The 25,227-nt window shown below is 36.5% G+C and overlaps 1 protein-coding gene across 2 annotated transcripts in view; it reads left to right on the top strand.

The window, feature by feature from the left end:
* SLC4A4 (solute carrier family 4 member 4) overlaps window positions 1–25,227 on the top strand; it is a 1,959,050-nt gene that overhangs the window by 1,241,377 nt on the left and 692,446 nt on the right. The window lies entirely within an intron of this gene.

Genomic DNA, 25,227 nt, shown 5'->3' with positions numbered 1-25,227 from the left:
TCTCCAGATATGAGATGGGGTAGTATCAGGGTAGTGGATCTTTGGGTGCTGGAGCACTGAGTCATTTTACAGACTGCCTGTGTCCATAAGGGACACGGGCAGTACCCCGGGAGTGAATTTATGGTTCCCCATCCATTTATCCAAATTCTTTTTGAACAGAGTGAGGGATGGGCTTTGTTTTATGAAGATGGAAAGTTTATTTTTATTTATTTAACATTTTTTTACTGGGAAAATCCAAATTGGAGTGACACAATTTTCAGCTGAGGCCCAGGGAGAAAAGCTCCAGATGCATGTCTTTGTAACATAGAAGACTTAGCCTTTGGGATACGAATGTGTTTCTGTAGCAAGTTTTATTAGAGTCATAGAACCCGTGACCCTTGTATATTTTTTATTGTGAATATGCAACATTTTCATCAGGGATGGCTTAGAGAATGCCTAGAAGGTCAGGCATAAGCTCCCTCTCAGTTAGTCTGTGCAAGACATGTGTCTTACGCTTTGTATTTTTTTTTAGCGAGAAACCTCTGGGGCCACTCCATTTGGTGTAAGTGCCTGGTTAGGTACATGCAGAAGGGAGCATTGTACTCAACTGTGGGCCTGATGAGGGCTGAGTACAATGGCACTATGACTTCCTTTGATCTTGATGCCATGCCAAAGCTGCCACACAGAAGGATTTCCTCACTTCAGTAGCTATCTGGTGGTCAACGTTTGGGTTAATATCTGTGTTCTTAGTTCCCGCAGCACTGGGTCTACTTTTAGCGTTGTGCTACCAATATTATAATTTGCAGGGATATCTGATTTATCCAATTGTATGATTACAGATTCTTTAGCATTTAGTCACAGAACATTTTTGGCATCAGTCATTTTTAGGCATGTTTGTAGGATGTCAACATCTTTTGGGGATTCAGTCATTACTTCTAGCTTACAGTGATTGGTGAACCTGGTGATCCAGAGGCCCTCAACATTGGCCATCATGTCAGAGAAGTATATACCCAGCAAGTGGGGGGTCCCAATACTGAGCTCTGTGGGATACCGCTAGTAGCAGGTTTCTTATCAGAAGTCGATTCACCTATCTGGCTAGCATGTGTCCTGTCAGTGAGTCAGTTGGTTATCCATCTGACGATATAGGGATTTATGCCTAACTCAGTAAGTTTATCTATGATCCCTGAGTCAGGGATTATGTCTGAAGCTTTGGCCAGGTCGAGATAAACAGTGTTTAACATTTTACACTCATCCATGACCCTGGTGACTTTCTCGAAGAAGTCCACCAGACTTAGCAGAGAAGACTTCCCTTTGACAAAGCCAAATTGGGTCTGGTCCACTGTTTTCAGAGTTCCAGTGTCATTATTGATGAGGTCCATGATAATTCCTTGCTTGGCCTTGCAGATCAGACTGGTCAAGCATATGGGTCTATAGTTCCCTGGGTCACTTGATGGGGCTCATTTGTACAGAGGGACAACTGGTGTACTCCTCCATTCCTCTGAGACAAACCCATCCAGAGGCTGTGGTTAAAGAGGGTTTCTAGTGGTACTAATGGATTCTGTTTTAAGCTATTTAAGAAGTATCCTGGAATGTTGGAACCCATGGAGGCAGTGTTTTTGGCATTTAGCAAGTGCAGTAAGGACCTGTTCCCTCATAATGACCAGTAGGGGATGGTTGTGGGTTATTTCTTTGGGTGGGGTAGGAGGTGATGGGGGTAGAAGTTTGAACTGACCTTGGCCAGCAGGTCTGCTATAGCATACTTTAAGTGTGTTTAGACCTTTTCAGTGCACTTGGTTCCCTATTAGCTGATCAAAGATGCATTCTTTCGAATGTGTCTTGATCAAACTTTATAGTGCGAAGCGGCATATAAGCAAATTCTTTCCCTGGTAAAGAAATCGCTTGGCCGCCTTCGATATTTTGCCTTTTTCATTTCTGTAGTGCGGTCTCGGAGTTTGTATATTTAAGTATGGGGGTGTGAGGGTGAAGGCCCCCACATTAGAAATAGTTTGTGGTGTGTGTGTTGTGTGTGTGTGGCTCTCGGAACAGTGATTTTTTTCCCTGGGAAAAAAATCACCGTTCTGAGTGTTTGAGATTGTAAGCTTTCGCGTTCGCTTTTCTAAGCGTTTGGTGATTCAATATAAACCCTGCACTTTATGGAGTATTATCTCTATGCATTTTATTTTGGACTGGAAATATTCATTTAAGGTTTGGGTACTTCCATTACTTTTTAATTGTATTTCTACTGTTGTATTAACAGTTTGTTTGATTTTAAAGATGGGTGTATTTTTAATTTGTTTTACCTCAGAGTGGTTTCTTCTTGGAGTGTTAAAGTTCTTGGCTAGGGTCAGTTAGAAAATAATTCTTGAATGAAAAGGAATCTAATCTAGCTAATTAGTATGTGGAGTTGAGAACCAGGATTTATTATTTTGTGTCAGATATTTAGCTGGATTATTGTTATTTAGCTGAAGCTCTGTGTGTGACTACTCCTGAGTTTTCTTACCTATCGCTCCCTATCCCTATTGTATTTTAAACCTGATGGCATTTGAGCTACCCACCCCTACTATAAATTTGACTTTGGAGACTCCTCCAGGTCTCATTTCATCTACTCATTCTACTGGGGTACTAACAGCCCAACTGGGAAGGCCCTCCTCTTAGCCTCTTAAAGCTTAAATTATCTTCTGTTTAATACAATCCCACTAACTTAGTATTTGCTGCAAATTTCAGAGTATTGCTATTTTTTTTCATCTTACTTTTAAAATCTGTAACATCTGGGACTAAGCTACCAGTAACTGGTTAGACTAGGAGCTGCTTCTCAGGAATCAGTTTGGGCCTAGTGTTTCTGCTTTGCTCTTGGTGAGAGAAGGAGCAGGAGGACACTACTTCATAGCCTTCCTAGAGACTACTAATCACAGGAAAGTCTGAAAACTGCTTCTTAAGAGCCAGCTTGAGAGTAATGCTACTGCTTTGCTGCTAGTGAAAGAAAGACCAGAGGGACATTGGCTCCTTCTTGTGTCTGACACAACAGTGTATATGAAACATCACATCTTGAGTGGTCTGGTTGCAGTTTGATTGAGAACTTCTCCAGGATCTTTGTGCAACTTGTCTTTCTGTTGTGTCCAACTGCTGTAGGTTCCATCTGGGGTATTTACTAAAGTAAGACAACAGCAAGTGTACTGAACCCATAAACATCAGGTTAATACTACTTCTTAGGAAGCAGCTTGAGACTAGTGCTACTGTTTTGCTTCTGGTGAGTGAAGAAGCAAAGTTTAGTCTTAGATAGACTTGACAAACAAAAGCTGGATGCATCTGTACAGGTTTACAATAGGAAACGCATGACACAACTGAGATATTTACAGAGTACCTTATGCACTGCATGTAGTAAAGTGCAAATGCAAAGAGCATGTGACTCTTACACTTGCAGTAATGGATGGCCTCTCCAATTTAGATGTTGATTTGAAGGGTGAGCTAATTTACAGAAGGAAGAAAGAAGGCAACTGATTCACACAAACTAGAACTACTTATATCATTGTGTGACTGCTTCTCAAGAAGTCCTGTTACAGTGCCTTGTCAAGACAATCACTAATCAGTGCAACTATGGAGTAGCTATATTCCAGTAAAGGAAGAGACAAGTCACAGTAGTAATGTTTTTTTTTATTTGTTTGATTACCTGTGCTGTTTCACATAGTCTCTGGCCAGATATAGGAGTACAGCTATATATAACTTTCATTGGCCATAAACTGTACCAACCTTTATGTATTCATCTCTTGGTGTTATTGTTTCTTGGTAAGGATATCTGTTCTTGGAGATTGTGTTGTGATTTGATTACCTTTATAGTGACAGGTGAAGAAGTGGTGTATTTTCTTGTATCCTACTCACCGGAGACTTAAAACTAATTGGCAGACAACTGCAACTATGTTTAAGCAGTTTATTCTGAAACCACACAAAAGACCAGTGAAAACAGCTCTACTTTCCAAAATAAGAATTTAATAAAAACCTTTTAGTTGTCTCTCCTCTCCTAGCGCCTCGGCTGCAAGCCTTTACAGAGTAAAAAAGTGAAGCTCACTCACACAGTCCTTTTATACAGCTGCCATATCAATTAACAATTCATTACATAATAAAATCAGTTCCTAATTGTTAAGCTAACAATTAACCCATGAAATTCTGCCAATTGCACTCTTTATTCATTCCTAAAGGCTGCAAAGTTTCATATTTCATTATTAAAATTGCTTCCTTTCTTCTTAAAATCTTTTCAATACATTTTCATCTCCATGTCTGTTGTATACTTGTTCCAAAATTGAGACTTTCATATTGTCTATTATACCCCCATGTTCTGAATGAAAATGTTCTGCCACTGGGCTGCTCATCTTCCTATTTTTAACATCCCTAGCATGTTCTTTTTATTCTCTCAGCCAGACTTCTTTAGTTTCCCAATATAGCCTTTGCCACAAAAGCATTTTATAAGATATATAATCCCCCTGCTAGTGCAGTTAAATGTTCCTATAGTATTAAAACTTTTCCCCTTAATATCTTCAGCTTCTCTGATTATGTAAGGGCATATTGCACACTTTCCACAGGGGAAAGTTCCCTTCCTTGTTATTGCACATGCTAGCTTCTGTGTTGGTCTCTCAAACCTACCTCTTACTAAAAAATCCTTCAAACTTCTCCCTCTCTGGAAAGAAATAGTAAGCTCAACATTCACCAAAGAAGGTACCTCCCTTCTTGTCTTGTTCCAACTATTTTTATCATTTCATTAAATACTTTAGAAAAAATAGTACATTTTGTGACAAAAAAACATTTTTGAACATTCTCCCTTGTAATTTGTAACTACATGCTGACTATTTTTGTCCTTGTTCCCATAATCTTGTTTTTTGCTACTTTTTCCAAATACTTTATTATAACTTAGTTTCACTTGATTTGGGTCATAACCTCTCCCATGAATTTATTGCAAACCTTGTCACACTCTACTTCTGCTTTCCTAACATTGGTACATAGCGTTTTGACTCTTAACATTTCCCCATATGGGATAGATTTCAATGTATGTTCTGGGTGGCAGCTAGTAGCATGTACCATCCTACTCATTTGTTCGAACTTCCTATATATTTTAGCTTGAATTTTTTTGCCTACTTGCCCCTTCAAATTTATGTCCAAATAATTGATTTCTTCTCCCATATGGATATCATCAAATTTGATTTTATATTCATTGTTATTCAGATATTGTATAAATACCTTAGCTTCCTCTCTATCACCCTTACAAATAAAAATCAAATTTTCTTGTATCCTACTCACCGGAGACTTAAAACTAATTGGCAGACAACTGCAACTATGTTTAAGCAGTTGTTAGGTGAAAGCCTTGCTACTTGGCATAGCTAACTCTGAATTAGCAGTGGTTTTCATGCTCTTATGTTTATTTGCATAGATTCTGTGTACCATAGGCACAGACTGTGTGGTGCAGCATTGGTAAAAACCAGCACTAGTGTGCTGTGTTTACAGGTTCATAGGTACATAAGTGATTACTAGGTTAATGTCCCAAGAGCCTTTACAAGCCTAGCCAATAACTCCCAGGATATGACAGTTCTCCAGATATGAGATGGGGTAGTATCAGGGTAGTGGATCTTTGGGTGCTGGAGCACTGAGTCATTTTACAGACTGCCTGTGTCCATAAGGGACACGGGCAGTACCCCGGGAGTGAATTTATGGTTCCCCATCCATTTATCCAAATTCTTTTTGAACAGAGTGAGGGATGGGCTTTGTTTTATGAAGATGAAAAGTTTATTTTTATTTATTTAACATTTTTTTACTGGGAAAATCCAAATTGGAGTGACACAATTTTCAGCTGAGGCCCAGGGAGAAATGCTCCAGATGCATGTCTTTGTAACATAGAAGACTTAGCCTTTGGGATACAAATGTGTTTCTGTAGCAAGTTTTATTAGAGTCATAGAACCCGTGACCCTTGTATATTTTTTATTGTGAATATGCAACATTTTCATCAGGGATGGCTTAGAGAATGCCTAGAAGGTCAGGCATAAGCTCCCTCTCAGTTAGTCTGTGCAAGACATGTGTGTTACGCTTTGTATTTTTTTAGCGAGAAACCTCTGGGGCCACTCCATTTGGTGTAAGTGCCTGGTTAGGTACATGCAGAAGGGAGCATTGTACTCAACTGTGGGCCTGATGAGGGCTGAGTACAATGGCACTATGACTTCCTTTGATCTTGATGCCATGCCAAAGCTGCCACACAGAAGGATTTCCTCACTTCAGTAGCTATCTGGTGGTCAACGTTTGGGTTAATATCTGTGTTCTTAGTTCCCGCACCACTGGGTCTACTTTTAGGGTTGCGCTACCAATATTATAATTTGCAGGGATATCTGATTTATCCAATTGTATGATTACACATTCTTTAGCATTTAGTCACAGAACATTTTTGGCATCAGTCATTTTTAGGCATGTTTGTAGGATGTCAACATCTTTTGGGGATTCAATCATTACTTCTAGCTTACAGTGATTGGTGAACCTGGTGATCCAGAGGCCCTCAACATTGGCCATCATGTCAGAGAAGTATATACCCAGCAAGTGAGGGGGTCCTAATACTGAGCTCTGTGGGACACCGCTAGTAGCAGGTTTCTTATCAGAAGTCGATTCACCTATCTGGCTATATATATTTATATATATAATATATAAAACACCAACACAAGTTCCAGCACTGCACTAAAGATAAAAAACACACTTTAGAAGGAGCAAAATTTCTTCTTTAATCATCTCATAGCTTGCAGATAGTAAACAACAGTACATTCCAAACCGGTTTCACCCTTTAGGCGTCATCAGTGGATCAAACATCAATTCACAATCACCATAATATATGTCTCTCTTAAAGAGACATAATCCCATAACATAAAAATACCCTTTAAATAACCAAATAAAGATATGTTTATACAAAAAATAACTAACCTAATGTATCCTCAATACTAAACAATATTCCATTAGAAATTCTCATTTAACCCAGGCTTATATAAAGACCCTAAAGTTAAAATCCACATTCTTTCCTTTTTGTCCAACATTTGATGTTTTATATCCTCCCCTACATTGTTCTTACTTATTGTATCTATCCCAACAAATATAAAATGGGCTGTATTATGGTCTATTTTATGTTTATATAGGGCACTTCGTGCCCTTTGACATTTAATGTCACTCTACTTTTAAAAGATTTTGACGTTTGGCCTACATAAAAGGCCCCACATCGACATATTGCCATATATACAACCCACTCTGTTTTACAAGTTATTAAATATTTTATATCAAAAACCTTAGAAGTATTAATAGATGTAAAAGATTTAGTCTTAGGGATAATATTACAATAAGTACACCTACCGCACGGATTACAACCTGTACTTATACTTACTCTATTCTTGCTATATTTCATTTTTTTATACCAAGAAAGAGATTCACCAATATTTCTCCCCCTCCTATACCCAAATTTACAATATTCATCCAAATAGCCACCAAAAAATTGGTCCTGTTTTAAAATATACCAAAAATTATTAACTATACCTCGAAGTTTAAACGTATTAGTTCCAAAGGTAGTAATTAACCTACAAGGAACGTTCTTACTCCCATCATCAGATGGATCTCTTGATTCCAAATCTCTTTTCATTCCCAATGTTTTTAATATTTCCTGATCTATATCCTTCTTATTATAACCTCTCTGCTTAAATCTATGTCCCATATTTTTTATTTCTTCTCCAAATTCTTCCTCATTACTACATATACGTCTAACCCTTTGTAGTTGATTTTTTGGAATATTGGAAATGACATGTTTTGGATGACAACTATCTGCCCTCAGTATTGAATTTTTTGTAAATGGTTTTCTATAAAGACTTGTCCCCAAGGTACCATCACTGTTCATAACCACATGTACATCGAAAAATCAATAGCTTTTTTCTCTTTTCTATCTACAAAAACTATATCAAATACATTAAAATTTAGATGATCTACAAAAATACCCCATTCATCTGATGAGCCAGACCAAATGGCCCAGCAATCATTGAGGTATCGACACCACATTATCAATTTAGATTTAAAAGGAACATCCTCCTTATAAATCAGACTGCATTCCAGGTACCCCATAAAAAGATCTGCATATATTGGTGCAAATCTTGTACCCATTGCAGTTCCATTTACTTGCAGATAGCATTCATTTCCAAAAAAGAATACATTGTTCTTCAACACAATTTCAATTAGATCAATCAACAAAGAACAATGTTCAAAAGAATATAGACCATATTGTAACAGCCAATACTTAATAGCATCAATTCCCCCATGGTGCAGAATACTCGTATACAGTGATTGTACATGAAGTGTACAAATATAACAATCATCAGACAACCATATATCCATTAATTGTAAAAATTTGTTTGTATCTTTAATTCTAGAATTAACAAGGGCTAATAATGGTTTTAATTGTAACTCCAAATAGGCTGAAATTGGCTCTATAAGAGACCCTATTCCTGATACTATCGGTCTACCAGGTGGGGAAAAAACAAAAACATTTTTGTGTTTGCGACTGTTTTTATATATATATATATATATATATATATATATATATATATATATATATATATATATATATTCCATTAAGGAAACCATGGTAAAATATTTCTCCAAAGCCAACTTTATGCTTCTTAAGACAGAAGTGGTGAACTTCATGACACCCGTGCAGATGGACAGTACAGTTATGACTACTGAATCCTACACAATTGCACTTTATAAGCACTTACATGAGTGCATGGATCATGCTATCCCAAACAGAATCAAGACGCTATCCTCCAACAAAAGGAAGCCAATCTGGTGGTCCCCTGCCATAAACAAACTGTACAACAGAAGGAAGAAACTGTTGCAAAAGAGAGTAAAATCGCATGAGTGGAGGAGCTCCCTGGTCATCCTCAGTAAGAAGTTGTGATCCCTGATAAAATCCTCCAAAGTTAGTTACGAAAACAAAATTGCCACTGATTCTTAAGACAACCACAAAGCATCCTATAGCTATGTCAAGAATCTCAATGGCAACACTCAGATCTGCTCTGAGTTACAGCACAATGGCACTAAATATACAGACCCAACTGATATTGCCAACATCTTGGTAGATAGGTTCAGTGCTAACTTTACCCCCCCCCCTCTCACCCCCTAAAGAGCCCATCTCTATACCGGAAGAATGCAAAGTTCCTGTAATCATGGCTGCACAGGTAAAAACCACACTCTCTAAAGCCAAGAACACAACATCCATGGGACCAGACAACATCCCAGGCTGTGTTCTATTAGAACTGCAGAACGAACTGGCACCCCACCTAAGTACCATGTTCAATCATAGCCTCACCTCAGGCTTTGTGCCTGCTGAATGGCGCACAGCGACGGTTATCCCACTCCACAAGGGGGGAGTCACCACGGACCCTGGGAACTACTGCCCCGTTAGCCTGACGAGCCTGGTCTGCAAGGCCATGGAATGTATCATCATGGAACTTAAAAACAAAGACATTGGTAATCTCCAAACTCTGGACCCTACCCAGTTCGGGTTGTAAAAGGCAGATCATGTCTCCTAAACCTGATAGACTTCTTTGAAGCAGTTACCAAAGCCGTAGACAAGGGTAAGGTGGTTCACACAGCCTATCTAGATCTTGCAAAGGCTTTTGAAACCACCCCCCACTCTGGAATTATAGATAAACTCACTAAACTAGGTATAAATCCCTATGTTACAAGATGGGTTGTCAACTGGCTCACTGACAGAACCCACACTGTGAAAGTAGCAGACTCCAAATCCGACTTCAGACCAGTGACAAGTGGAGTACCACAGGGTTCAGCCCTGGGTCCTCTCCTGTTTGATATCTACTTCTCTGAAGTACAGGCTAACACAGAAGGTCTTTGGCTAATGAAGTTCGCAGATGACTGCAAACTAGGAGCCATAATTGAAACTCCTAACGATGTGGACATCCTACAAAAGGACCTCACTGAGACAGATGCCTGGTGTCAAAGCCATGGCCTCAAGCTCAGTGCCAAAAAGTGCATTGTCATCCCCTTTGGTAAAAACTCTGTACCCATGAACTATAACATAGGCGGTAGTATACTTAACACCAAAAGTGTGATAAGAGACCTTGGGACACAGGTGGACAGTAGTCTCTCCTTTAATAATCACATCGCCACAGTAGTCAGGAAATCCTTCTACGTGGCACACCTCATCACAAAAGGTTTCTCATCCAGAAAAAAAGAGATCATTGTTCCCCTCTACTCATCACTCATTAGACCCATTATAGAGTACAATGCCACTTTTGGTATGTACTTCATAAGACATCTACAACAACTGGAAAGGCCGCAGAAATACCACACAAAGAGGATTACCAGCCTCAAACAGTTGCCTTACGCAGACCGTCTAAAAAAACTCCAGCTTTACTCTGTCACATATCACCTACTCAGAGGTGATCTCTGCCTAACATACAAAGCTATGTCAAACCCAGAGCTGTTGGACATGCTCCACTTAAAGAAATCCCAATCACTCCTAGCTACATGCTCTAGGGACCTAAACCTTGTCACCACAATAAACAGAACATGCTGGAGGGATTGATTCCTGTCCCAGAGACTTCCCATACTCTGAAATAAACTACCTGTCTATATCAAACAAAGCTCCTCATTAGCACTCTTCAAGAAAAATCTTGATGATTGGATGGAAAATAGGAAATTGACTCCGGGGATCACCTCTGTGGCTCTGCTCCACAGTGGCACAGGAAAATAATTTTCTTGGGTGGCAAAAGCCAGGGTAACTTTTTGGCTGGGCTTGTATAGGCTCCAGGGCCAATAGCTTAGTACCTACTTATGAACCTATGAACCTATATATATATATATATATATATATATATATATATATATATATATATATATATATGTGTGTGTGTATATATATATATATATATATATATATATATATATATATATATATATATGTGTGTGTGTGTGTGTGTGATATATATATATATATATATATATATTTGTGTGTGTGTGTGTGTGTGTGTGTGTTACACACTATGAACTGAGGTAGAAGATTGTTTCACATCATGACTGGAGAAGGACAAAGGTTCAGCACAATGACCAGAGAAGCACATATTTTCTACACCATGAGTAGAGAAGGATGGATGATTCACAGCAGACAAACCTGGTAGTCAAAATACTGTCCTTGATGAATTCACTGAGAGTGATTGAAACTGAGACTAGGATTCTTAAGAGACACCAAAGTGAAGATCCATTGAGGAGGTACCAGTGTTCCTCTGACTGTTTCCATTGTCAAGGCATTTGTACTGGGGAGACAGCTGGATTCCCTTAAGTGGTCCACCAGACATTCACCCACAATGCTGTCCTGAGCTGTGTGAAAACCTCTCTGAGAAGCAATATTCAAAAAAACATTGTGTACATTCTAAATGTTCAGTTGAAAAGTGTATAATAACACCATTTCAGAAATGTATTAAGTATCAAGTACAACAACACTGAACCATATGTGAACACACCAACTGTATACTAGATAATAATAATAATACATCCACATAATAACTGACTTTTGCTGTCATTGTAGACACACACATACAAGAAAAAGTTAAAAACACAATGTAACATCCTATTGACATTGTAACACACTGTCTGAACCACTCTTCAGGACCAAACTTCCACAACTGAAATATGACTGCCAGCACTATTGAAATATTAACTCTAATCCATAGCAGTTATATAGTGCAAAGTGAAAACCTTGGGCCAACTATCCCTAGAAACCAGAAGGCAGAGTAAAACAAAATGGGGAGACTTGCCAATAAATAAAGCCCTTGTTGTTCCATGATAGACAGGAATAAATGCATTTTTACTGGGATTTACTTGATTTTGTTGGTTTACACTCTTACAAGTGACTGTGACTGTACCTGGTATCATTACAAACAAGTATTTGATGCTGAAAGATGAAGCGCTGTTTAACCCAGTGTCCTTGCTTAAAAATAAATGTTACCAGCAGATCGAACGTCTTGACTTATTTTTAATCAGGATCACACTTTATTGCTAACAGCTTATTGTGGTTTTGGAACGTTAATCACTAAGGTGCTTATAACATGATAATTATGGCATGACTATTGTAGGTGATGTGCATGTATTTTATATCATTCATTTAGAAGATATATTTTTTACTAGCAGCAAGTGTTTGGGACAGTTATTCTCATTTTAGAGATAAATAATCTGAGCCTACAAAACCACAGGTCTTGCATGCAGGTTTATAGCAAGTTCATAGAAAGTGATCTTATAAGAGCTGGAAGCCAGTTTTAAAATCTCTCATTTGAATCAATACCCAAGACTGTAATGAGAAGTTGAAGGAGTCTGAAACACTTACATATGCCTACTCACAAGGGTGTTCCTTCTACTTATATGCATATTCATGACAGGTGGAAGGATGTATATACTGCAGGTCAAAACAAGCATCGTTTAATGTCACTAGGGCAACAGTAAATGCTAAACCTACAGGACATTATTTGCTTTTTACATGGAGAAAACAAGAAGCACTCACATCTTGACATGCTGATAAAGCTGTTCCCAGTTGTGCAAATAAACAAAATAAGAAAGAATGGTGCACAGAATGTGCAGGCAGCCACCCACCTCAACTCAAAACAAGGTTTTGGTAAAGAAGACTATGGAAAACAGAAAGTGAATTGTTAGTGTACACAAATAGAGCCTCACAACCACAAGTCACAAGTAATGGTATAATGCTGGTAAGCAGTGTACAATTGAAAGAACCTTAGCCTTAGATGAAAGAGTTTTTATATAAACTTGGATAATGTTTGCAGGGCATGCCTTTCTTGCATTATTAGGTCCACCTTTAATAGAAACCTGACTCTGGTTTCATATGCTTAAATGCCATTCTTTTCAAAGAGCTTGGTTAGCTTTTCAGTCATTAATTTACCACACACTGTCAGTTGCAGTGGGTCTTTTAATCAGATATACCATAAAAGTAATCTATTCATTCCTTATACAAGTGATATAACCCTCCAGTGAGGCTACGGTTTCAGAAAAGTTAGCTCTTTGGTAATTGTAAAACAAACTCTTCTTTCAGTAGCTATATGAACAATGTGTATATCATTTTGCAGGTAATGTTAAGTGAAGCTGGGTTAACTTTATGGAAAAACACCTGAACATTGCAGGAGTAAATCAGTATTATGCAAGACTTTTTATTAGTCTCTGCTTGACATGTTTCTTACTTTAGATTTTAATGTAGAGCAAGTACATTGCTTGCTATGTTTTATGACAATGTTTAATGAAAATTGTGTATTTCAAGCTGCATATCAGGGTATGCATCGTTGTTTTTCTAAGGCTGCAAAACAAATGTACGCACTTAATTAATCAATCCCTGGAATCAAACCAAAGATTTTACCCTTTTTCACCCAAGCCCACCCCACCCCACACACACACCTTATACCCTTCCCTTCTATATGCTTCTTTCTTTATGCTAATCTCTCTAAATGTAACCTTAAGAAACTTACTACATCTTACCATAATATTGCTAGATTTGCCACAGGATCTCAGTTTAGAACTCACCACTAACTAAACTCAAAAAAAAAAACATAACAACCTACCACTAACAAAACATTTAACAACAACATTTATAGAACATCAAAATTCTAAAATCAATCTCTAAATCAACCCTCTAAAACTCTTGAACTCAGTCCTCCAAACAACCTCTAAAAACCTTTCAGACAAACTCAAACTCAAACTAAACAAAGTAATAGTACCAAAAAAATTAATTTTGCAGGTTTTTCTAACTTTTCTTTCAAAAATAAAAAAATCTACTTCCATCTATCATCTCTCTCTTACACTCTCTCTTAACTTCTCAAACAAAACACTAACTAACACATCTTAATATTCTGCTTTTTGCAACCCTGACTAACAACTAACTTTATTTCCCTTCCTCTACTACCTTTCTTCCTTCTCTGCTATGAAATCCTTCTTAACTTTCTCTGACATAACATCTTAATAGATATTAATGATCTCACACAAAAAAAAAAAAAAAAAAAAAAAAAAAAAAAAAAAAAAAAAAAAAATTAAATATTGTATTGAATTGACTGAGACACTTAATATGATTGATATTGTAATTTAAAAAACCATACGTATAATATTTTTTTATTTTTTATTATATTATTTTTTTTATTTTTTACATTACACATATATTACCTATACTAATCTCTTCTTATTGCTTTGCTTCTTTGTTTTTTGTTTATTTTGTATTCTCTAAACTGTTTTAACCTATGGAGCTTTTTTTCTCCCGGGGCCACTGAAAAAACTTTTTTGATCCAGCTGGGAGCCCGTCAAAAAATGTAAAATAAATAAATAATAAATAAATAATTATGGGTTACAGTTTTGTTGCTTTTGTAGGCATCAGAATGCTATAACTTGAGCATTGGACTTTTAAGCACACATTTTTTAACTTTATCCTATTTTATGGTTAATTTAAATTCTCATGACATACAAAGGGAGACAGAGGTATTCCTGAATATGATGAATTTCGCTAACATGGAACTTGCTGCCCAAGCCTTTTCTGCCAGCCTCTTATATATATCTTAAGGCTTTCTTTCAACAGTTATACAGTTATTTTAGGTATTATTTCATTTTACATTTGGCTGATTGGATAAGCCACTAATATTCATTTGTAGAGGGGATTAGAAATACAAACTCTGTCACAAGAACTAATTCTTGTAGAACAATAAGGAGTAAGATATGTATACATGTGCATATGTCAAAGAATGTTCTGGAAAGTATGTTGTTGTATACAATATCTTACTTTTATAGTTTCATAGCTTAGTTGTGTTTATTCTCTAGTGGGTCAAATCAGAGCACAAACTGCAAGACTAATACACTAAAGGTATAAGACCAAACCCAGGAATCTAAGGCATCCATGAACACCTGTATTAAATCTGTACTTTGGATAACAGATGGAAGCCTTGTCCAATATCATGCAAAAGCCACTGAAATAAATGTCTGCCACTTAACTGTGTAAAACTTTTAAATTTTTGAAATGATATTTGTAATAGGCAAGTCTCCTGTACAGTCGATGCTTTCAAGTCCTAGAGACAACTTTAATTTGTACATCTTATGTTACAATATAAGATACATAAAAAGGGAAAGATGCCCTTACATACTGAAATTCATTTAGTGAGTTTTCTTGAGTATATCCCAGGGATATTAAATTCCTTTTATAGTAACAACAAAAGGAGAAGCTCTAATCTATTACGGGTGTCATGTGTGAAACAAATGGGCTCATAAGAACCATTAAGTAAACCATTGTTCATGTATTTGTACAAACGACTCACCGATTTCATTTCTTTTAGTTCTGGTAGAATCTGCTTTAATGCAGAACTGTATAGCCTTACTAATGATTATACCAATGTGCTTTGTTATGCATGCTGAGCCAACGTGTATAATTTTATACTATTTGTTATTCAAATCTAAACTCTTGTCCTTAAACCATTGAGAGGTGGAGATTAAATAAGTTTTATATAACAAAAAAAAAATCCTCACAAGTTCTAACACTCCAGATTTTAAGTATATCTGCATACTTTGCCATTTAGTGTATGGAAGAAGTTGGAAATCTGAGAAAAAAGCCATATTAAACAAAATGGATCCCTGAGGTACATCGGAGTGAACAACGTTCTCTGTGCTATGCCCCTAAAGATAAACTTGTTGTATTCTGTCCAGAAATGGATTCAGTTGATTACAAATTAGTTAATACCATGATTAGTAAGGCTGTCAGTGATAATTGTGTGTGGTAAAGTATCAAATGCCTTAACACTATCTAAAAATACAAAAATGATGGTAAAAACCCACATCCAAGGCCATGCTCTCAGGTTTGTGAAACTGATCCTGGTTTGATATGGAGAAATGGCCTTTGAAAAAAAAAGCAAGCAGTGACATCAGTGGTTCTACAATACTGCTTGTTGCCATATAGCAGAGTAAGCAGACAGCTGTCAAAGCATTTACAGAAAACTGAATGTGAACTGGTCTGTATTTCTCATTAATATCCCTACTTACAATTCATGTTACTTATTTAAAATGATCAAATCTTTCAGTTTGCATAAGTGTTTGAAACAAAATATAGAACACATTTATTAAAATGACACAGAGAAGGCTTAGACAGGAAGATAATCTAGAGTTTATATTAAGCTCATTTTAATATCCTCCAAAGGGCAGTATGCTTGTCCATGTGTGTGTGTGTGTGTGTGTGTGTGTGTGTGTATATATATATATATATATATATATATATATATATATATATATATATATATATATAAAAATATATCTGCACACACACACACACACACACACACACACACACACACACACACACACACACACACACACACACACACACACACACACACACACACACACACATATATATATTTATATCCTGTCTTTTGGCTTTCCCCGGTTAGGGGTCGCCACAGCGGAACTCTGATCCATTAATAATTGGCAGTAAATTTTTTTGCAGTGTCGAGTTGCCAGCCTGGTGCCCAACTTTCAAAGAAGGCACAAACACATACACACACACACACACACACACACACACACACACACACACACACACACGCTCGCACCTACCTGCATGTCTTTAGATTCACTCAACCGCGAAGAGCACATGCAGATTCTGCACAGAAGGTGCACCAGCCGAGAATTGAACCGGAGAGCTTCTTGCTGTGAGACAATGCTAACCGCTGCACCACCATGGCGGCTATGCATCATATATATATATATATATATATATATATATATATATATCTGCAGAGACACATGACCACACCCTTTTTCTCATTGTTTTCCCATTTTATACATAACTGAGTGTTGTGTCATGTGCCATCAACTCACACCTGCTTGACTGTTACAAGTCTTCTGTCTTGCAATTCATTCTTGTTTTGTCTGGATGTCCTTGTCTCCTGTTGCCTTCTTCCTTTTCTTTCACAAATCTGCATTACCAAACTGTGTTTGTTTTCTTACATATGTGAACAAAGTACTATAAACTGTGCTTGACCTTCTGTCTGCAAGTGGAAATACTTTCTCTTCTCATCAATCACCTCCCAGCTACCTGTCCCTACCGTTGCAGTTTCAGTTTTAAGCTTCTTATTTCCCCCTTCTGCTGCCATGTTCACTGACTTGTCTGTACTTGGTACCTTCCCGCCATACCTTTCAGTCTCTTGCAGCAAGATATCTTGGCACAGCCATAAATATCTGGGGGACAACCGCCCAAAAAATACGGACAGTTTTTAAATATTGTCTTATAAATGTAGAAAGTTAATAGAATAACAGGTTTTGCATTAGCATCAATTTTCTGAAAGGTATGAATTCTGAAACTCAAATGTCTGTCAATATTTCCTGACATCAAGCCCCAATGATTTACCAAACATTGGACAGGAAAAACAAAATGTTATGAGAACGAGACTAAAAGTATAAGGCAAAAAATCTGGACATTCTGTGAAAATCTGGACAGTTGAGTTATGCTTCCTATGTGGCTTCCTTTTATTTCCTGCCCAGAGTCTGCTTGTTGGGTTATATAATGTTGTTGTTGTGTCTTTCGGCTTTTCCCAGTTAGGGGTCACCACAGCGGAACTCCGGTCCGCTAATGATTGGTAGTTGATTTTTACGTGCTGAGTTTCCAGCCCTGATGCACAACCTTCAACGAAGATATGCCCATTTACGCATGTCTCCACGCAGAAGATGCTCTAGTTGAGAATCGAACCAGACAGCGTCTTACTGTGAGGCGACAACGCTACCAGCACCACCACCGCGGTTTATAATGTGCTTGCAGTAAAAACAATTTTGACTTGTCCCAAGAGCAAATGAAAACACATTAAGTGTACTTGTCAGCTAAGAATAATGTTGCCATCTGAGTGTTTTTCTAATTAACTTGAGCAATTTTTTAATCACCCTTCTAAACAACCTTCCATAGCTTGAATATTTTCTGTTATTGTCAGGTTCAGTGCAGTCAGTAATCTCAGATTAGTAGCAACAAGCACCTGAATTTGAGGGATCCTATCCTTTGTTTTAATTTGCTGGATAGAAAAAATTTTAAACTTGGCACCAGGCTCTTGAGATGATGAATTTTAGAATATTCCAAAATAAGCATCAAAGCATTTGGATGCATGATTACTTTGGGTATTCAAAGCAAATGTCATCACAGATATTCTATAAAATCAAGGAAAGCTGAGAGCATCTACTCCCCTGCCGCATACATACATACATACATACATACATACATATGTATTATACACAAAGAAAATTACAGCCAATTGCATGACTCACTATGCCACAGAACTTTGAATGTAATCAAATGAATGAATAAATACATAAATGATGGACACAGGAATGTTTCTTCACAGCTCAATGTTCTCATAATTCAGTATACAACCAATTTTAGCTGCTTCCATCACATACCTCACAACCTCTTAATTCAATAATCAAGGAGAAAGCTAAAAGTAATAGGACAAGGTACCAAAATCATGGACAGATAATGCTCTCACATACTTAGAAAGTTGCCAACAGGCTTTGTATCATTGTGCTTTTTTTTCCCCTGAAAGCAATTAAATCTAAAATTGAAAAGTATTTTATTATTTGGTGATTGTAGTCCTTATTGATTTGTCAGAGGAAAAAACAATTAAACCTTACAAGGAACAGGGACAGGTGAGAACATCCTTACACCTCAAAACTTAAAATTAAATTCCTTATCTTACATGGAACGAATACTGGTACTAAAAAAAAAAAGAAAAATTAATATATATATATATATATATATATATATATATATATATATATAGAGAGAGAGAGAGAGGCATATATATGTATATACTTGAAAAAAATGACTTTCTTCCCATGCTCTTATTTCTTCTGAGCCATTGTTGTCTTCTTTCCTCTTTCAGTCAGGCTGCCTATGTCACCTGAACAAGCCTGAGCCAATGGAAACAGCTCATCCCTACTTCACACAACAGCCCAGTAAAACACTTTTCAAACATTGTTTCTGCCATCTGAAGAAGCCAGGAAAAAACTTGCAACACTTGGCTGTTTTCATAAACAACCCAGCAAGCAGAGAAAGCCAGATTTGTTTGTTTTTTATTTCTTTTTTTCTTGGAATTCTGTGCATGCTCAACAGCAAAAAGGGAGTTCTCAGCTCGGCAAAAATGTGAAATAGCAAAAATATATCATTTTTTTTTTTGCTATTATTTTAGTTTTTAGAGTGATTTAGGATGAATTAATTCTTTGGGGGTTTTCTTCTTTTTTGAGGGAACAAAAATGATGTAGGTAATTTGGGATTACAACCCATGAGAAATAACGTTAGTGACACTTCTTCAGACTGTAACAGAGTGTTTCTGTACTTGAAAATGGATAGGAAACAGTCTGCTGACTCAAAGTATATACATTTATTTAAGGCATTCTTCACTGTTTATACCATTCTTTCTGCGTACTGGATATCTTGAGATTATCTGAGACTTGACATGATATGTTTGAATTTCCATTGATACGTGAAAGTAAGAAAAAACAGAGTCATTCTCCACAGCACTTCCAAATGTTTCTTAACCAATTATTTAGATATGTTCAATGTAGCAGTTATGTGCATTAGTTAACCAGGATTACATTGAACTTCCTAGTCATATTTCTGCAGCTGTAGTAACATGCAATAAGGTGCTTTGGTGATGTTGATGTTTTGTGTAATTGACATACTTTGATGTAGCTTTATGACTCAACACCAGTACATTGTTTTTACAAGAAATATAATCATGTAATATTTCAAAACCAAAACCTAACACAACCATCTAGTTTTCTGTTTGTTGAAAACATTCTTCTGTATCTATTGATGCTTTTGATGATTAACCTAGTGCTCTACACTCTTGAAAAAGCACTGTGCTTAGACCTTGTGACTATCAGTTTACAAATAGCTAGAGTCACAACATAAAGCTTGAGAATTAGTTCTGTAATAAAACAAAACATTTAAGCAAAGCATTATGTTTGCCTTGTTCTGATGATCAGCACCAAGTTAGACATGCTGCAGTAGCTGTGATAGTGGTGCTGTGACATCTGAAAACTGAGGACAAACTTGGAAAATACTGTTTCATACCTAAAAAATACGTTAATAGTTAATTAATCTGGGGGCTTTTGCAAGCTAATGATGGTTTAAACAGTAACTCTGAAGCTGTTGTGTGTGAAGTGCAATAATTTGCAAAATGTATTTCAGCATTAATAGATGTGCCTTCTGTGAAAGGTTGGGGGTCGGGCTGGCAACTCGACACCTTAAAACTCCTCTGCCAATCATGAGTTGACAGATGATCCGCTGTGGCGACCAAGAAGAAGATTTCAGCATTAATAGATAGTTCTATGCATGTAAAGCTGTAGGTCAATTGAGCAAATGGTGTTTTCATCAAAACAGAAATCATCAGTTATTCTGTTTCTCTTCCCATTTCATCAAATTCTTGTTTGTGTAAGTTAAACTGAGGAAGTATAAGACTTTTTTTTATGTTTGTATGAATGTGTTTCTGTTTTATGTATGTGTGAGAGATGTTATTAAATTGTATGTGTGTGTTTACATTTTAGTGTGTATGTGGATGAATGTGTGTAAAGCCTTTTTGTTGTGAGATCAGTAGGCAGTGGAGTTAAGGGAGTTTTTTTCTGTTCCCCCTATGGTGTAATCCCTTAGTTGGTATATATAGTAGTATCAGTGGTGCAACAGCTAGCACAGTTGTCTTTGTTGCAGAAGGATGTGTATTCTCTTCACATACCTGGCAGATGGATTGCTGACACTGCAGTGCAGCATGGGGGGGGGGGGGGGGCTGCACTCCTGATTGTGACTTCCATTGGATGACACATTAAACCGATTCCCCATCTGCCTGAATTGGTGGTAGCTCAGGTGGATGTAAAAGATCTAATGGCACATATTAAAAAGAGTAGTGGTCCTTTATGTACAAAATATAACTCTTATTTACAAAATATGTACATATTTACAAATGTACAAATATATTTACATATATTCACTATTTTTGTTAAAATCTTACTAAAGTTTCATCCCTATTAGACCTTCACTCCTTTTCCCATAACCAATACCTTACTTAAAATTGTTGCTAAAATACAATGTTTTATTCTTTTCATTCTGTATAACCCATGTGACACGTTTTATCTATTTTTTTTTAACATATTCATATTTAATTGTATTCATGCTTATTTTATCTATTTATTTTATATCTTTGAAAAAAATCTTCTTTACATAGTTTCCCTATAAATTTCTTACTCTTACATTTCAAAAATATATGTCCAGTAGTTTCTTCTTGTCTCTGTAAATATATTCTATGACTTTTCTTTTTATATGGCATATTTCCTGTGACTGCTAATTTATCCATTGCCAGTCTCCACAAAATATCTTGACATTCAGCTATCTGATTAAATCTTTAGTATCTTATTTTTGTAATTTTAATGTTTTCATCTGTTAATTTTTCCCATGGTTTTACATAATAACATTTTACTATTACATTCTTATAGCATCTTTTTTGTTTTTTCTATGGTATGTCAGCAATTTTTATTTTCCACAAAAAATATTTTCTTTGTAACATTTTATTTCTTCATTTATACACTCCTTTTCTTCTTTACTCTTTTTTACCACACACCAAAATTTATCATACTTATAATTATACAATTTTACTACTAATCTCTCATCTTTTTCATTTATCCATGTTAACACTTTGTACACATTTAATGAAGAATCATATACCTGTTAATTAACCCTAAACCTCCTTCCTCTTTATTTACATACAAAACTCATCTTTTTGCTGGCTTTAATCTAGAACCCCGTGTAAATGAAAAAGACCAATTTTTATAAAATGTTCTCATTGTAATATGATCTTTCCATAACTGTAAAAATCTTTTCCTTATTCATTCCATGCCTTTTCATTTATCCTTTTTATTTCTTTGTTTATTTTTATATATTTCTTGTTTTCCTTTATCTCTAACCATTCCTAACCATACTGCAAGATGATCTTTTATATCATTTTCTTTCTTTTTACTCTTGCCTCTTAAATTACAAAGTTTCCTGTTATTATAATATTCATATTTATCACTATATAGTCTAAAATCTGATGAAATAATCTTTCCCTTTCTTTACAATAGTATAAGCATATAATATTACAATTGTATATACTTGTTATTTCCATTTTAACTCGATGATGGTTAATCTTCCCATTTATTCTAAAGTTACATCTAATACCTGTACTGTATGTCAACAAAATATGACTATTCCAGAATATCTCTCATTACATGAATTACGGATTATTTTTCTACTACTTCTGCAATTTCTTATCTTTCGTTTTTCTTTTTCCTTACTCTTATTTTCATTTTTAGAATCCATCCATAAATGTCCAATTTTATTACATTTATAACATTTCAATTCACATGTTTTTATGATTACCGGGAAAGTTTGACTAAGTCATAAAGTACCCATTTTCAGCATAGGCCCAGGGAGAAAAGCTCCAGATATAAGTAATAAATTGTACAGATGTTAAAAAGAACAATAATCTTTCACTTTTATACATCTTGATACATATTCATAGGTGTAGAAGAAACTCTGACAGATGTATAAAACAAAAATGTTCACATCAAGACAGGGTTAATATAAAGTCATAGGAGTAACAGATTTAGGTTGCATGGAAATACTGCTTGTTATAAAGACAAAAACAAATAGGCAAAGAATAGGATAAGCACAGTAGTCAGCTATAAGATGTGAGGAAAAGGTAAGAATAGAACAGTGTAGGTAGTGGTGGTCAGGTAGTGGGGGTAAAGGATGAAGAAGTAGCAGGGAGAGTGAGAGGAGCCTAGGTGAATTGGTAGTGATGTGATGTTAAGACTAGGTGTGGAAGAGGAGATGGGAGAGTAAGTAAGATAGTAGGTGTAGGGGGGAGGGAAGGATAGAGGAGAGGAGGAAGAGGAAGGCAGGGGAAGATAAGTACCGTATCTGGGACTGTTAAAGGAGCATATCAGTGTTTTGGTTAAGCATTCTTTTAAGGAGTATTTGAAGGATTGGAGGTTAGGAATAGTTTTAATGGCTAAGGGAACGGAGTTCCATGATTTTGCAACAGAGCAGGAATAGAGGCTTAGACCTGGGGATTTGTTGGGTTTGTGTATAGTGATGAGATGTTTGTCTGTAGATTTTAGAAGTCTGTTTGGGATGTAGATGTCAGTTACTGGACTGAGGGCAGGGCAGGATAAGGCGTTGTGTATGATATGGTGTGGGGTAGTAAGGTGTGTGTATTGGGTTTGGAGGAGGAGTTCAAGCCAGCATAGGATATGTAAGGCTTTACAATGATGAGATAGTGGGATGAGTTTGTGACAAATTTGGCTATTTTATTATAGCAGCTTTCAAGTCTGTTTTTTTAGTGAGATGTGTCAGTTTGTAAGAACTGGGTCCCACATAGTAGTAAGGGCAACAGGAAGGTTTTGGCCAAGGTATTTTTAGTGGAAGGAGTGAGGACGTTTTTGCTGCTGTATAGAATGCCTAATTTTGGTGTTTTTTATACTATTTTGTATATGGAGGTCAGATTTGAGTTTATCATCAATTATAACTCCAAGTAATTTGGTATGTTGGACTAATTCAATTTCTTTGTTGTTTATGGGTGACCTTAAAACTTGTTTTATTGTGGCTATGTGGTTTGTGAGTGAAGAGGAGGAGTTTTGTTTTTTTAGGGTTCAGAAGGAAATGAGCCCTGGTGAGCCAGGTTTCTATGATGTAAAAGCTTGTTATGTTATATGTTGCAAGTGAGTTAGGGTGTCTGATTTGCAGATGATGGTAGAGTCATCAGCATACTCGATTAGAGAGCCCTCACAGATTGCTGAGTGCAGGATGTTAATAAAGATGTTAAATAGTAGTGATCCAAGGATGGAACCTTGTGGTACTGTTTGGTGGTGGGGAGGTAAGAAGAGATAAATTATTGCCATTTCATGGCCTGCTGTCTGTCAGAGTTAGAGAATCATTGAACTGAGAGGGAGAATAGAGTTATACTGAATAGTTGTATCAGGAGTTTGGAGTAAGAGAACATGTCAAATGGCTTAGATAGGTCAAGAAATAGTGCACATACTAGATTGCCAGAATCACTAGCTTTGTTGACAAGAGTCCATAAAGGAGACCAGGGCTGTTAAAGTGCTGTGAGTGGGTCTAAAACCATGCTCAGTTTGAGTGAGCAGATTATTTTGTGTGATATGGTGAAGAAGTTGGAGGTGGACGCATTTTTCTAGAATTTTAGAGAGGGGGATTGCAATAGGATGGTAGTTTGAGATTTCAGAAGGGCTGCATCACTTATGCATAGGGATGATATGTGAAAATTTCTATTGGGGGGGTCATAAGATTCAGCTATGGATATTTAATCAGGATGGTAACAGGAAGTGCAATTGCATTTGCAGCTATGTGTAGGTATTGTGGAGGAAGGTTTGTCTGTAAAAGTTGAGCAGAGTTTTAGTTGTAGTTTTTTTTTATTAAAGATATAGGAATAGATTGAAAGTTAAGAAGCGAATGGTAGGAAATTGGGTCATTAGTGTTGGGTTGATTATTTGTGAGAGAATTGGGGAGGTTATTTGGGGTGGTGTGTTGTTAGTAATTGTTGCAGTTAGTTTGGCTATGGTTTCTGTGAGGTATGTGTTGAATTTCAAGGCTATTTGTTGAGGTTGTAAGTCTGGACATGGTTTGGGATTGCGTTTACTTCCAGAGTTTAATAGTGATGATATGGAGGACCAGAATTTCTTGGGGTTGTTTTTATGGTTGTCTTGAGTGTGGGTGTAGTATGATTATTTTGTCCTGGGAAATTTGTCTCTTAACTTGATTCTGGAGCTGTCTATATAACTGTAGATTACTGCCATTTTTATTCCTTAGCCAGGCTGTCCAGGATTTATCTCTGTTTCATTAAGGTTTTACATGATTTGGTGACCCATGGGGATTGGTTATTTTTTTATTCTCCTTGTGTGTAGTAAGGACTAATGAATTGAGAATGTTTAGAAAATACTTGTTAAAAGTGTCCAACTGCTTTTTAAGATGGAGCAGTCAGTAATTTTTAGAGAGTCAATGAAAATGTCTGTCATGTTTTTTCAGATTGCATATGGTTTTAAATTTGTGTCATTTTTGTGAGCTGGGTGATGGTCCAGTATGCAAATAATGTTCGTTTGTCACTTAAGAAGTCAGGGAGT

This window comes from Protopterus annectens, chromosome 2.part0 (genome assembly GCF_019279795.1).
Source record: "Protopterus annectens isolate FY-2018-M chromosome 2.part0, PAN1.0, whole genome shotgun sequence".
In the NCBI taxonomy this organism is placed as follows: Eukaryota; Metazoa; Chordata; order Ceratodontiformes; family Protopteridae; genus Protopterus; species Protopterus annectens.
The sequence above is the reverse complement of the archived record's forward strand: the minus strand, read 5'-3'. Positions and strand labels throughout refer to the sequence as shown.